At 41.4% G+C, this 10,868-nt stretch overlaps 1 protein-coding gene and 1 pseudogene across 1 annotated transcript in view; one reads left to right on the top strand and one right to left on the bottom strand.

Annotated features, from left to right (window-relative positions):
- AAK1 (AP2 associated kinase 1) overlaps nt 1–10,868 on the top strand; it is a 274,011-nt gene that overhangs the window by 35,888 nt on the left and 227,255 nt on the right. The window lies entirely within an intron of this gene.
- LOC102852971 lies at nt 7,420–8,055 on the bottom strand (annotated as a pseudogene).

Genomic DNA, 10,868 nt, shown 5'->3' with positions numbered 1-10,868 from the left:
TTCAAATCCACTGTACATAGGGTCCCTATGAGTCATTATCTCAGCAGCACCTAACAACAACTGCAACAACAGTAATTATTGATCTTGACCATTTCTTCATATTTTTGCTAGCCATTTTAATACCTTCTTTAATAGCCTTTTCATGTCCTCTGTCCATTTTGTAAGTGGATTATTTGTCTTTTTTTGGTTAAATTGTTAGTTTTTATAAATTTTAGAGATGAGTCCCTTGTTAGAGATGTTACTGCCACATTTTTTTCTCTCCAAGTCTGTGACTTCTCTCTCTTCGTGGTTGGAAAAATCTTTTGATGCAAATATAAAGGTTTTACTTGTAAAATGTCCCAATTATTTTGTTTAGCCTCTAGGATTGTCTATTTTTAGTTACGTTTGATAGTCTATTTGTGCCATCTAGCACAAATTTTCAGAGGCTGTAAATTGCACAGGAGATTTCATGAAAAGACAGGTTCATTCAAACTGCTTGTGCTTGGGTTGTGTTTGATCTTGCTGCAGAAAACTAAGGACCTTCAATATGAAAACCTTTAATATTATACCTAAACATCAGAAAAGCAAAAGTCCTCACCACCAGACCGATAAGTAACATCATGATAAAAGGAGAGGAGATTGAACTTGGCAGCAATTTCATTGTACTTGGATCCATAATCAACATCCTTGGTACCCGCAGTCAAGAAATCAAAAGATGAGTCAGACTGGGAAAATGTGCTGTCAGAGAGCTCTCCAGAGTACTAAGGAGCAATGATGTCAGCTTAAAGACTACGGTGAATCTGATCCAAGCCATGACCTTTTCAGTTATTTCCTGTGTATCTGTACAGTGAATAAAGATGACTGAAGATGAATTGATGCCTATTAATTGTCGTGTTGAAGAATACTGAATATTGGCTTGCCAAAAGAAGAAACAAGTCTGACTTGGAAGAAGTGCTCCTTAGACACCTGGATGGTGAAACTTCATCTTACATACTTTGAACATGTTGTCAACAGGGGTCCAGCCCTTTGAAAAAGACTTCATGCTTGGAAAGGAGGGAATCAGAGATAGAAAAGCTCTCAACACAGTGGATTGACATAGTGACTGCCTATCAAAGATAATGAGGCTGTTGCAGTATAGGGCAGGGTTCAGATTTCTTGTTCCTGAGGTTATTATGAGTTATTTGGCTTGATGGCACTTAACAACAACAACACTTATGCCATAGATTAGGGTTTCTAAAGTTGCCTCAATTTTATCTTTACTGAACTTTATAGTTTTCTGTTTTATGCCTAGGTCCTTGCTCGAGTTTTTGTATAGGGTGTAGGTATGGATTTTTTTCCACTTTTCTGCAAATAGATGTCCACTTTGGCTAGCACCATTTGTAAAGAGATTGTCTTTTCCTTATTTAATAGTTGTCATCTCTGTCAAATAACAGCATCAGCTATCCATATATGGATAAGTTTATTTCTGGATTTTCAATTTTGTGTTACTGTACTAGTACCTAGCTGTTTTGATTGCATGGCTGTACGTAGGTTTTGAGACCAAGAAGTGTTGTTGGTAGGTGCGCTAGAGTTGAGTCCAACACATAGCAACCCTATCAACAACAGGTATAAACTCTGCCCTGTACTGTGCTTTCCTTTTCATCCCAGAGATACTTGACCTCATTGCCATAATCACTTCATCTTGTTCATCTTGTTGAGGGTCTTCCTCTTTTACTGACCTGCCACTTTTCCAAGCATAGGACAGACCCCTTCTGTCAATATGCTCATAATAGATGAGAATAAGTTTCACCATTCTTGCCTCTAAGGACTACTCTGGTTGCCCTTTCTCTAAGATGTTTTTGTTTGTTCTTTTGGCCGACCATGAGATACTCAGTACATGTTTCCAATACCACAAGTCAAAGGCATTGATTTTTCTTCTGTTATAGTTACTCATTGGCCAGCTTTCAGATGTATAACAAATGATTGAAAAGACTATGGCTTGTTATACTGAGTGAATTCAGTCTCACATACAGAAGACCATTATTGTAAAAATGAAGGACAACTACATACCCATGTTTATTGCTGCTTTGTTCACAATAACAAAGAACTAGAAACAACCCAAGTGCCCATCAACAAATGAATGCATAGAGAAGCTGTGGTATATTCACACAATGGAATACTATGTAATCTTGAAAAACAAAGAACTCATGAAATATTATACAAAATGGGTGACCCTGGAGGACACTATGCTGATCACAGAAGGACAAATATTTCATAGGGCTACTGTTGTGAAATGGGTCTGACATCGGGGTTGAGGGAAGACAGAGAAGGAGGGGAGGAATGCTGTATACTGCATTGAAACAGATGAGGGAGAGAACTGTTTAAAAGGGATATATGATTGGGTATTATTGTCATGACAAGAGTGGAGTGGACTTGGGAGGAGGGACTGTATAACAATGAAAGAGTTTTTTTCTTACTTTTTAAGGAGGAGAGTGAATTGGGAGGGAGGGGTTGGGCAGGGAGAAAAGTGTAACAATGAATTACTAGAAACCCTAAGTCTCTGTAAACTTTCATTAAAATTAATTAAAAAAGAAAAAAAAACAAGCGTAATACAATAAAAAAAATTAAGGATAACAAGTAAGGTGTTTATAAAAGTCCAGTGTAAGTGGAGGGAAAGGGAGGAAGGCTTAGGGTAGGAAAGGGGAAATCATGGGGTTGCAGAGTTTGATGGGTAAGGGAGGAGGTGAAGAAATTAGAAAAGATCTAGTGGGGACCTGAAAGATGGGGTGATAGTGGTCATAGATTTATGGTGATTAATTTTAAAAAACACAGTGTATAGGAATGATGAAACAGTGTGAATGAAGGAATGTGTGAGACACATTGTACATGAATGAAACACAGTGTATATGAATTTTGTATGTAAACCAATATAAAATAAAAAAATAATAATAAAAGATCATGACTGTCAGATGCACCTTAGTCTTTAAACTGACATCATTAGTTGTTGTCACTTTGATGTGATCCTTGACAACAGATTTTTCCCATTGCAGCATTCTTTTAATTTCTTGACTACTGGTACCGGGGTATTGATGTTAGATCCAAAGAAGATAAAATTGTTGGCAACTTTAATCTTTCCATCTATCATGTTGTTTCATGTTGGTCCACTGGTAAGGATTTTTGTTTTATTGCTGTGGAGGCGCAATCCATATTGAAGGCTGTAGTCCTTGATCTTCTGTAGTAAGCACTTCAGGTCTTCCTTGCTTTTAGCAAGCAAGATGGTATCATCTGCATAACGTAGGTTTTTGAAGAGTTCTTTGAAGCTTAATGCCTCTACCTTCTTCATAGAGTCCAGCTCCCTGAGTAATTTACCCAGCATACAAATGGAATAAATCTGGAGAAAGGATACAGTTCTGAGGCACACTTCTCAAAGTTTTCCTTTGTTCTATTTGGAAGACAGCTTCTTGGTCTAGGTCTAGGTTCTACGTGAGTACAATTAAGTGTTCCAGGATTCCTATGCTTCTCAGTTTTAGCCGTGGTTTGTTGTCGTCCACATGGTCAAATGTCTCTGCATGGTCAGTAAAACACAGATAGACATTCTTCTGGTATTCTTTGCTTTCAGCTGCGATCCATCTGACATCATCAGTGATATCTCTGGTGCTACTGCTACTTCTTTTTTTTTTATTAAATTTTATTTGTTTTAGTGAACATTTACAGAGATTTTGGGTTTTCATTCATTCATTGTTGCACTGTTTTCTCCACCCTCCTCCCGCTACTGCTACTTCTAAAACCCAGCTTGAACTTTTTTTTTCCAGCTTGAACTTTTGACAGTTCTCTTTAAATAGCGATTTTTGTGTAATTGTCACTAATATTTTGCTTGCAAGTGATGTTACTGATAGTGGATAATTTCCACATTCTGTTGTATCTTCTTTCTAGAGAATGGAAACAAATAAGGCCTCCTAATTTGCTTTTCTTCTTCATTTGTTGTAGTTAGTTGTCTCTAGTTCTCTAGGACACGTAGTGACCCTAGGAACAACAGATCTGAACTTTGCCCCCTCCTCCAGTATCCTCAACAGTCTTTGATATGTTCAAGCCAATTCTTAAAATTACTGTGATAATATTTCTTGTTGGTCGTTTTCCTCTCCTTCTGTAGTAGTGCTTTGCTGACCCTGAGTCTCTTGCCCTTCCAAATTGCTAGTTACTTTTCCCATGCTTTAGAAGAATAATGACAGAATCTGGATTGGAATTGTATTTGTAAATAAATTTTGATAGTATTGCCATTTTTACTGTGTTAAGTTTTCTTTTTCTTTGTTGTTGGAGAAAGAATACATTTTAATTAAACATAAGATAAATTCTAGGTATCCATCATCATTCTACCAAAAACAAACAAAAATCAGCAAAACTGTTGAGACAAGACACAATTATTCCCCCTTCTGTGTTATGTGGCTCCTTAGAAAAATAAAGTTTATGAAAATGTTAAACATAAAAGACTGAAAATTGTTAAACAATATAAAAACCCCAACACAAAACTTGCTAATGTTGTTCCTTAGTCTACAAAATAGCACCAGTAAGAGTTTATAAAAGATATTAAAAGCTTTAGGGAGCTCTGGTGGCATAGTGGCAAGAAACTTTGCTGCAGTCCTGAAGGTGTTCAGTTCGAATCCACCAGATACTTCACTGGAGAAGAAGGGGCAGTATCCTCTTGTGCCAGTCAGATCCAGTACACAAGTAAAAAAAATTTAGAAAGTTATAAAAAGCATGTTTGAACTCCATTCTCCTTTAAAAAATGACTTCTTATGGCATTAGATGGAGAAGAGATTGAGGTTGTTAACAATTACAGTTTGCTCGGCTCCGAAGTCAATACTCTTAATACCAGCAGTCAAAAGACAAATTGCATTGGAAACATCTGCTGTCAGTTACCTCGCCAAAGTGCTGAAAAACAATGATGTCAGTCTTGAGACTAAGGCCATGGGCGCTAGACATTGACTAAGGATGACAGAAGAAGAATCGGTACCTTTGGATTGTGGTGCTGGAGAAGAGTTTTGAACATACCATGGACTGCCAAGAAAACGAATAGGTCTATCTTGGAGAGGGTGAAACCAAGTTTCTCCTTGGAGGCTAGGATTTTGAAGCTCCACCTCACATATTTTAGGCACGTGGCCCAGAGAGACCAGTCCTTGGAGAAGGACATCATGCTTGGAAAAGTAAGAGAGACCGTGGAAGATCCCGGATGAGATGGATTGATTCTGTGACTGGGGCAGTGGGGTTGGTGTGTCGGAATTAGTGAGACTGGCTCAGAACAGGGCAGGCTTCAAAGCTGCTATCCATAGGGTTACTATGGGTCCCAGGCGACTCGACAGTACATAACAACAATGATGGCATAAAAAAGACATTTTAAAAAGATTTCTGGAGAGAAACACAAGCTTACTCCATATTTGGTGTTTTTTTCCCCCTGCCATCTTGGTGGAGGCCAAAGTATGGGGCATATGCTTTGGTCCTGGTCGTCATTGCTTCTGATGTTAGAAAAGTGATGAGGAATCATACTACTTTTTTAAAAAAATTGTAATACCACAACATTTATTGCAGAACTAAACATTGGAATTCTTAAGATGAACTGGATGCAGTAACAGCTGTCCTCTTGGGTTTATGTGGTAGTTCTTCATGGAATCCGTGCCTTGCTCTGCAGTATATAATCTTTAGGCACCTCATACAACCAGTACCAGTGGTATTTTGCCTTTTAACCTTGGCACTCCAGTTGTACTTTCTCTTGCGCTTGGCAGGGTAGCCACACTTGCTTGGACTTCTGGAGGTGTTAGGCTTTGGAGTCACAGCAGAGGCACAGTGTATGTATCTTCTTGCAGTGCTTTCCAAACGATGATGTTCCCTTCGTCATCTCATGTCTTCAGCCGTGACCAGCGATGGTTATCATACTTCTTTGACTGGGGAACTGTGTTTGAGTAAGATTTCTAGGGGCTGTTCTTGTTAGGGTTGTGTGATTTATAGGGCAGCTGTACTTGTGTATATAAGGTAGGGCAGTTTATAACTCAGATCACCCCTTCCTGAGGGCCCTCAGAGGGTCCTTTTACAGGCAGTAGGAGGGATTTACCACAGAGTGACCCTGCCTTTTCGCTTGGGGAAGAAATAGACCTGATTGTGGTAATGGTCACATCCCTGCTGAAGTCATTATCGTTGTGGAAAATACTATATAGGCCAAGTCAGGCCTTATACTCAGAAGAGTTTACCAAGTAAAGTTCAAGATATATACATCATTTCCTCTTACTAGTCCTAGAAAGGGAGGGAAAGCTATCCTGGGCCCTTTAAATGTTCCTTTGCTACATGTTCGTAATGTGGAGCAGCAAACAATAAACAGTAACTAAAGTACTGAAAAAATGATCTTAAGATTCTTTTTCTGCATTAACCTGAGTATTGAAGAACTGTCAGCATGGTAATTTTGGAATCTTTCTCATTGTTTCTTGGAGCAATAGGCACGGTAGGGGAGATGAAGGGAAGCATTCTTAACCTACCTATTTCAAGTTTTCAAGTTTTAGAAGAAAGGGGTGGAAAAAAGAGCACTATATTTGGCTTCTGGGAGCAGCCACATCTGAGTGTGTAAGGAGGTGGTGGCACCTTAGGTGCCTGTACGGCAATAGAAGCCAGAGTCACTTTATGCTGAAGAGGGATGGGTAGCTCTGCTCCTGTTACAGTGAAGTGAACATTGGAGGTCATCCTGCACAGCTGAACTGTGGCAGGGCTGAGTTTAAGAAGCCCACCTTTGGGGTTCTGGTCCGGCTCAACCTCCTAAAGGACCTCAGTGCACCTGGTGTGGCACTATTCACAGGCAAAATAGTCCTTCATGGCAGCAAAGAGATATTTGATGACACGCACCCAAGGACCTCCCAAGCAGCTTCTGGTGGGCACCACCACCCATGTTAGATGCATCAATGTAGTGTATGGGAATCTGAAGATCCTTTCTAGCTCAGTGCACTACAAAACATCTTCTTTGCCGTTCATGACAAAGGAAAAAAGTTGTTTTTCCCCTTACCTGATCTAGTTTGACTTGATGGTTGTTATCTGTATGTTCCTTAACTTTGCTATCCTATTGAACTGAACTACAAGCAGTCTTGCAGCTCATGTTTATCATTCTTTAATGCTGTCACTGGACTGTTCATTCCTGGCAAGCTGTGGGGCTCTGTGAACAGCAGACACTTTGATGGCATCCATCATCACTGGGTTGCATTCTAGGAATCTCAAGATATCCCTCTCGTCACCACATTTCATAGCTACATTTGCAGAATTTTCACAATGGCCGAGTATCACCATCCTTGGATCATGCACAATTCAGCATGTGGGGTAACTTAAAGAAAAATCAGACAATAGCCTTGTACTGATCTTTTTGGTAGGGTTCACATTTGAGAGGCCATTGCATGGACTTTCACCAGTCCTAAGTTACATGGGCCCCAGTCCTCAATAATTTTCTTGGTTAATGTTCCTGACATCAGTCACGTGTTTGATACCTCCTCATGTTTTAACGATCTGAGCACCAATAGATTCTTCACATACTTCGGAGGCCACATATTTTTCTGCTTTGAAGCCCAACTCCTTGAGGACCAAGTAACCAGAAGCCATTCCATCAGAGACAGAACTTGGATGGGTTGCCTTTGGGCTGCAGGAATCTCAGGGAACACCTTGGGAGCTTCATAATGGAGGTTGATGTCACTGGTGAAGAAGGACTGCAGGTGTGGGTGGGTTCCAGTCCTTCCAACACCAGAGGACGGACACTGTGGCAGCCTCATGTAACAGCCCTAGGCTCCTGCAGTTTGGCCTCGTCCATCATACCTGGGCCCACCAACACTTCAATCAACCCACACTGAAGCATCTTCAGGAACTTGTACTGTTGCAGAGGAACAGCTAGCAGCCCTAGCAGCACACAGTAGGACTGGTAACCATCTTCATTGTACTTGTAGAACAGCTCCAAATTGATTGGGACACATCTGCCAGAGTTCAACCTTAATAGAGTGGATGGAAGGATACTGGGTTTTACCTACCACAGGACAAGCACTTATCTTCTGGAGTGGTCTTGTTGTTAACATCAGAAACCATTTGCACTCTGATGTTTTCTTGATGGCTGTTGGAATTTGTCTTGAGTTGGGGCACTGCTGGCTGAGGTGCTACCTTTTCACCTTTGAGCAACGGTGTCTTTCTGGAGACTAAGGCGTGCCTGATACAGGCATGGTCTTCCCAATCACTTGTTATGCATCAGAGAGTTGGACAATGACTAGGGAGGATAAAAGGAGAATTGATGCCTTTGAGCTGTGGTGCTGGAGAAAGTATTGAGTGTACCACGGACTGCCAAGAAAACAAACATATTCATCCTGGAGAGGGTTAAACCAGGCTACTCCTTGGAGGCAAGGATTCTGGGGCTTCCGTCTGACATACTTTGGACATGTTGTAAGGAGGGAGAGGTCCTTGGAGAGGGACATCATGCTTGGGAGGTTGGAGGGACAGCGCAGGAGGGGAAGACCCTCTACGAGGTAGATTGATTCAGTGACTGGGGTAATCGGGATCGGTGTGTCAGAGACAGTGCAATTGGCACAGGATAGAGCAGGGTTTTGAGCTGTTGTACATAGGGTCGCTATGAGTCGCAAGCGACTTGACGGCACATAACAACAACAACAACCTTATTCTCGTGGTTCCTTGATTTTAAGTTTCCTTTGCATGATTTACTTTAGGCCTTTTAACCACTGGTTGCTTGCTGTTGGGTTTGAGACCCTCTGTCCTATTTTACCAGAAGTCCCATGGTCCCACTCTAGCATGTTTTTCAACTGATCCTCTAAAGAGTCTCCAGGACTACCTGGGAAGGCCTTTTCAGCTCAGGATCTGGCTTTCTTCCTGTAGGAGAACATGGTATACCGAAGGATGAGGATGAGCACCTCAAGGTCCTTGTAGGAGGGGACTCCTCTGAGGACTCTTCGATGTGATTTTGGCCTTGCTGGCCTTGGGTAGAAAGCAGGGAGAGCCTTAACCACTCCCATCTGATGGCACTGCTGCTATTTTGAATTTTTATAGTTGAACTTTCAGAATGAATCCTCCTTTCACTAAAGAATTTTGGCATCAGTGGTGTGTCCGAGCTATCTATCTACACCTTCTCCTTCCTCTTCTTCTCTCTTCAGATCTTGAGTGTAATTTAGCATTCTGGAGGTCTCTCATCTCCAGGGTGTTGATAGCTTCTGGGATCTGGGAGAGTATGAGGACTGGTCACTACAGGCCCCATCAGTGGGGATGGAGTCTTCCTCTCTGTTGAGAGGTGTGATGGCTCCTTTCATTGTCTCCTGCCCAGAGCCTGGCCCCACCCCGGATGGAGCCTTGGGTGAGAGCTGTGGCCACTGCGCTCTGTAATCTGCTGGGTCACAATATTGCATGTCCTTAGACCACTTAACCTCTTCGCTCTGTAATCTGCTGGGTCACAATATTGCATGTCCTTAGACCACTTAACCTCTTCGCTGCTGAAGGCTCGCCTACTCCTGCTGTGTTCCTGGCCATGGTTGTTGGCTGGCTGAGGGGAATGGTGGCCCACCAGAGGTTTTGTGTGGTGGTGGCCAGTGTGGGGGTCGGGGGTGGGGGTGGCCGGCCAGGGGTGGTGGCCAGCTAGGGAATGAAGTGGCTGGGGGGGTGGGAGTGTGTGTGGGGGTGCACGCTCCTGCGCAGTTGGTGGTTGCCTGGGTGTCTGGTGGGTGTGGAAGCAGGGGTGTGTGTGCGAAAGCTGCAGCAAGGAAGTGGAAGAAGGACTGAAGCTGGAGTGACTGGGGCAGTTTGGATGGTTTAAGAACCAGCTAGTCAAAGGGGAAGTAAAATCGTATCTGTAGATGGTAAGATTTTGTGTGTGTGTGTGTGTGTGTGTGTGTGTGTGTGTGTGTGTGTGTTTGATGTTGAGTCCCCTGCAGCACTCCCAAGTTTTTTGATTCTTGGACTTGTTACATTTTTCTGTTTCTGGTATATTCTTTTGGTTTCTCATAATAGCATTTTGTAGTTTTCTTTGCAGAATTCTTTTGTATCTTTGGTTAGATTTATTATTTCAATTCTTAGGATACTGTTGTATTTGTTACTATAGAGGAATCTGACTGAATTTTATATATTGATCTGCAACTTTGCTGAATCAGTCAATTAGATCCAGCAATTTTCTTGCTAAATTTGTGGAGTTTTACACACACACACACACACACACACACACACACACACACAATCTTACCATCTACAGATACGATTTTACTTCCTCTGACTAGCTGGCTCTTAAACCATCCATTGTCATCTGCTTTTATGTTTGGAATCAAACAGATAGGAAAATCTTTTTTTTTTCTAGTTTGGTTAGAAAAAGAAAAAGAATCACATAACTCTACTGCCATCCTCTTTTTCTCCCAATAAAGATACAGTCCTAGTGAGAACAGATAAACTGGTAGCTCACCCAAGTTACTCTGAATTATTGTCATCTGTCTTTATGTTTGGAATCAAACAGACAGGACAACCATATTCTTTTTCTAATTTTGTTTAAAAAAAGGAGAATCATATAACTGTACTGTCATTCTCTTTTTCCCCCCAATAAAGACACTGTCTTAATGAGAAGAGATAAGTTGGCAGCTTAGCAGAGTTATTCTGAATTAATCTGTGGGAGTCTTTTCTCTTTAAACATCTGAGAAGGCAGGCTAAGCTGAGGTCCACATTAATTTGGAAAGCATACCAGGTAGAATGTGGAAAAAAGAGTTCCTCAGAAGTAAGATCTGATGTGAGAAAGAAATCCAGAAAAGTGATTTATTCCCTATTTCTTCCACAGTTGGAAGTTATATTTTCTACAGCTTCAAATTATCACATATAGGGTGGTTTACAACAATGTTGTTGTTATGTGCCATTGAGTCGTTTCC

Source organism: Elephantulus edwardii, unplaced genomic scaffold, assembly GCF_000299155.1.
Source record: "Elephantulus edwardii isolate Elephantulus edwardi_28Jun2011 unplaced genomic scaffold, EleEdw1.0 scaffold00019, whole genome shotgun sequence".
NCBI classification, from domain to species: Eukaryota; Metazoa; Chordata; class Mammalia; order Macroscelidea; family Macroscelididae; genus Elephantulus; species Elephantulus edwardii.
Note: the sequence above shows the minus strand (reverse complement) of the source record. Positions and strands in the feature narration are given on the sequence as shown.